The sequence below is a fragment of the Lactuca virosa genome, chromosome 8 (genome assembly GCF_052849685.1).
Source record: "Lactuca virosa cultivar CGN04683 chromosome 8, Lactuca_virosa_CGN04683_v6, whole genome shotgun sequence".
Taxonomy (NCBI): Eukaryota; Viridiplantae; Streptophyta; class Magnoliopsida; order Asterales; family Asteraceae; genus Lactuca; species Lactuca virosa.
The window spans coordinates 145,686,829-145,692,342 of NC_136433.1; positions in this window are offsets into that span (position 1 = coordinate 145,686,829).

Below are 5,514 nucleotides of genomic sequence, written 5' to 3' on the forward strand. Positions count from 1 at the left end.
CTCAAAATCAACTATGGAGGATTAGGGTTTCAAGGGGATGTGTTAGGAGGTTATGGAGGTTGAGGGTGGGATAGCCCTAGCCCTCACTTCCTTTAAATACGGGAAAATTCCCCGAGATCAGGGTTTGGCTCATAGCAGATTTCACGTCGTGACCCATAAGTGGTCACGTCGTGAGCCCTAAAGTCATGTCTGTTTTCAAGCGGTCACGTCATGATGTTACATGCAAGCTCTTATGTCATGACCTAGTTTTAAGCCCAAAATTAGTTTAATGAATTAACAAAATGATTAACTGAACCGGGTGTTACAATTCTCCCCCACTTGAACTAGATTTCGTCCTCGAAATCCTCAGGTGCAAATAGGTCCGGATAATGCTCACACATCTCTGACTTGGGATTTTATGTCTACTCGGAACCCTTCTTATGTTGCCACTGGACCTTGACCAAAGGTACCACCCTGTTGCACAAGGTATTTGTCTTCTTATCCAGAATAGCCACTAGTCTCTCCACTTAATTCAGGTGCCCATCAACCTGAATGTCATCCAAAGGCACCACTACTTAATCGTTAACCACACACTTCCGAAGCTGAGAAACATGGAAGGTGTTGTGAATCTAACTAAGCTCCTCAGGAAGATCCAATCGGTAGGCCACATTGCCTACCCTGGCTACTACTCAAAACGTTCTGATAAATCACGGACCCAACTTGCCCCTCTTCCTGAAGCGTATAACACCCTTCTGGGGTGATACCTTCAGTAACACCATGTCTCCGACCTGGAACTCCAACTCTAATTTTTTCCTATCAGCATAACTCTTTTGTCAACTCTGGGCCGTCTGTAATCTCTGTCTGATCTATTGGATGAGCTCCGTCATCTGGAGGACTACATCAGTCTTTGCCACGACCCTGTGGCCGACCTCTCCCCAACAAACTGGTGTATGACCCTTCCTTACATAGAGAAGCTCGGAAGGTGGTGCTCCAATACTAGAATAATAGTTGTTGTAAGAAAACTCAACTAGGGAAGGAAGGACTCCCAACTCCCACCGAAATTGATGACACAAGCCCTCAGTATATCCTTGAGTGTCTGAATGGTCCGCTCACTCTGTCCATCAGTCTGAGGGTGATAAGCAGTGTTGAAATGCAGTCTCGTACCTAGATCCTTATGATACTTCTGCAAAAATCAAGATGTAAACCGTACATCACAATCGAAGACGATAGAAACCAGTATACTGTGGCGAGCAACGATTTCTCATACATACATATCGGCCAATTTCTCGGCCGAAGAACTCTCTCGAATGGCGAGAAAATGGGCACTCTTGGTCAAACGATCGACAATGACCCAAATAGCATCGAATCCCTTTTCCATCCTTGGCAACTTGGTGATTTGTTCCTATTTCCACCTGGGAACCTCTAAGGGTTGCAAATGGCCATGCGGCCTCTGATACTCAACCTTGACCATTTGACAGGTCAAGCTTCTCTCCACATAGCATGCTATATCTTATTTCATGCATGGCCACCAATAACTAAGTCTCAAGTCTCGATACATCTTTGTGGCTCCATGGTCAATCGAGAACTTAGACTTATGTGCCTCCTCCACTACTATCTGTTGGACCCTTCCAGAAAATGGGACCCAAACCCGACTGCACCGGGTGAAAGTCCGCGACTATCGGTAGAAAATCTTGTGTGATTAAAGTGTCTAAGGTCCTAACTAAATTGATATAATGTTGATGAATAAAAGTAAAGTCCTTTTTGGGCTGCCCTCATAACCAATAAATTACTTAGATTGATTTTAGGAGAGAGATAAATGATTTATTAATATATTATATGACTAATATATTAATTAGAAACAGTTATAATTAATTTAGAACTAATTAGAATCAATTTAGATTTAATTATGGGTTAATTAGAATTAACTAAAAGTTGAAGGACTATAGTTGTAATTGTTCAAAAGTTGAGCAGATGACAGGTTCCAGAACCTTCATGTGATTGACGGTTTGGAGGCTCCTCTTGGAGCCTTCTGGAAGCCTTCATGAAGATAATTAAGGAACACGATAATTACCTTATTTGAAATAATATTATTTTATGTTCAAATTAGGGTTTCTATGTGTTTCCTAATCAACTATAAATAAGGCCTTGGACTTGGAATTTTCGGTCAATGCAATCAGACATACCATAGCCGAAAATTTGCCTATTCTCCCCTCTCTCGTAAATCTTCTAGGGTTCTTGTGTTGTGGGTGTGAACCATTAAAGGCTTGCACACAATTGAAGCTAGTTTTCAAGAGACTATTGGATTGATCTGGTTGGATCAAAGGGGTTGTTTACAATAACAAAGCAGAGGTATGTTATTCCTTTTGTGAATTTTGATTTTAATTAGGGTTTAAAAGTTTTGTTGTTTAATAGTATGTTGCTTCAATAGAGTTATGACCTAGATCAAATTAGGTTGCATGTACCCTTAAGATTTAAGGTATTTTCTACATTATTACATGTAAAACCCATCAGTGGTATCAGAGCATTATGTTATCTAACAATTGAATGTGCATAAATTGAACTTGAACAATTGAAGGATAGCATAATCGTCATTATGTTTCGTCGCCACGTCGTAGGGTCTTCTGCCATGTCGTGGCCAATGTATGATCCATGTATTTTTCTTCTTCTGCCATGATGTTGAGATTTATCTGCCACCTTGTGGGGGACCTCCTGTTCAGCGAAATTTTGAGATAATTAAGATTTTTTATTAGGATAATTACATTTATAGATATTGTCTTCATTGGATAAAATCTGAATATTTAAATTGGTAATTTGATATCCTAATATCTAGAATCTTTGAATTATCCTCATGATTTAACTAAATTTAAATATTTGATTAATTAAAAAGATTAATTTTGAAATCATTAATATAAATTTCTGAATTTTATTTTAAATGTTTAAAATACACCCTTATACTTATATATATATATATATATATATATATATATATATATATATATATATATATATATGTCACAACTAGCATTTTAGCTAGGAAATTCTATTCCTGTGTAACCATTCAACTATTGTAAATCACATGCTCTAGGTAAATCTCACTCAATGCTCATATAGATTCATCAATGATGTTCATCAAAGAGTCTGAAAACTCTAGGAATCCCGGTTTAAGTCCATATTGGACTAGAATTTTCTTATTGGGCCTAATGGACCAATAAGCACCCAATTCAACTTTATTGGACTTAGAAGCCCTAATTGGATCCTAATTGGACCCAATTCATAAATCTAAAACATTTTGGACCATTTGGGTCTAGAATGATTCATTCTAACCCTAATGTGCCTTATTGGGCCATAACTAATCCAATTAACCTTAGTGAGCCATAAGCCCATTCTTTTATTCTAATTGGGCCGTGAATGCTTCCAAGAGCCCAATGGGCCGAAAAATTTTATGTTTAGGATCCAAATATCCTAGCTAAAGTTAATGGGCCCAATCTACTCCACCCTTTCTTCTTGGCCCAAAATCTCGGCCCATGTATGAACAAAAAAAAGGGAATAGAGGAGAATTAAGGGGGTTAACTTTGGAGGTGCCACCTCCATAATATCCAACATGCATCAAAGTTTAAACCACCATGCAACCAAGCTAGTCACCTCACCCCTCTCTCTCCCCTCTCCTCTTCTACGCTCGGCCAAAGACAACAAACACACACACACATTACACCAATTCCTCTCCATTTCTCTCAAGAATCATCCATCTTCTTCCTCCAAAATTCTCAAGATTTTGCTTAGGTTTCAAGAGGATTTTCACAAGATAATCATCATTCTTGGTAAGCCTTTACACATTCAAGTTTTATAACTCCATCTTCATGATAGATCACTCTTTTAAACAAAGTTTTTGGTGATCATACTCCTAGAAATCTTCTTAAGTTCGAGATCTACTCAAGGGAGTTGCTAGGGCCGAAAATCACTTCATCTTTTCCACTTCTTCTTCAAAAACCGAAACATCAAGCAAAAGGTGAGTTCATACCCCCTTGTTTTCGGTTTTCATAAGATTTTTGGGGGAGAATGCAAGTAAAATGTGTAGATCTATGTGTTATATGCATGTTTTGTGTGAATTCTTAGTTTGTTTGGTAATAATGGGTTAGATCTTAGCAAATCTCGAAATTTTAAGTATTATTTAACAAAGATCTATGAACTATGACATGATATACATTACATTATTAAGCCAAAAGTGAATACATGTTTAAGATGCAAAAGAATTCAACAAAAACCTTATTAAAGGTCAAAATTGTCAAGAAAACAAAAGATAAGGGTAAAAAGTGAAAATTATGTTTTTAAAGGGGCCAAACAGGTCCTACATGTATAAAAAGGTATTTTTATGCTGAACATACTTTTAAAAGGGACAAAAATGCAAATTTTAGCTTAATGGGCCAAAACTTTTGGGCCTCACGGTTTTGGGCCCAATTTGCGAAAAAAATGAGTTTGGGGTTAAAAATGTTATTTGGCCAAAGTTTGAGTCATAAATGTAAATAAACCAAATTTAGAGGTGAAAATATCATTTATTTTCAAATTGGACCAAAAATGTAAAGTTTTCCAAAAATCGGGCCGAAAGTGTAAACTTTTACAAACAAGGGGCTGAAAATGTATTTTCTGCAAAACAGGGTTCTAAATGTGAAAATATAACATTTTGGGTTAAAATCGTAAATTTATAGACATTTGGGACAAAATTGCAAACTTTTATAAATTATGGACTAAAGTGTCATTTTTACAAAACTTTGGGCCTAATTTAAAATTTTGAGGATGATTGGCCAAAAACGTCGTTTTTACAAAAAATAGAGGACTTTTATCACCAATCTAATGAACTTCGAGCCAAAACAAACAACGGAATAAAACAAAGCGAACGAAATACAACAATAACTATTTATTGGGCCTAATATACACGTTACTTGGCCATTGGACCCTAAGGGCCCAATTAAGTGCATATTGAGTCCAATGTTTTTCCGTGACGTGTTTATTGGGTCTTATGACCCACTTACATGTTAATTTGGGCCTAAGTTATGGATTACATGTTTATTGGGCTTTTATGGTCCATTTACATGCCTATTGGGCCTAAATTACCCTCTTACATGTTATTGGGCCTTTGTGGTCTAACTACATGCTAATAGGGCTTGGAATGGAAATTTCACATGTTAATAGGCCGTAACTATACCTTTGCGAAATCATTAAATGTCGTATACTTATATATGTACCTTTTGAATACAAAAGCATACCACAAATATGTAAACGTTAAACAAAGTAAAAAGGGGTTAAGAATCTAGTGAGACATGTCGGTTGGCACCTCTGAGTGTACAATCATAGCTTGTAGTTATAATCAGAGTTTCCTGGTAGGAAAGCGGGAGTTTGTGTATAGATCTATACGGGGTGACCCCCCACGCCTTAGTTGTTCGCTACAGCTAGACTAGGCCAGTCTAGGGCGACAACATCCTTAGCAAGACCGACATTTGGAAAAATACCAAGACGGGCGACCTAGTCATTATCATGCAT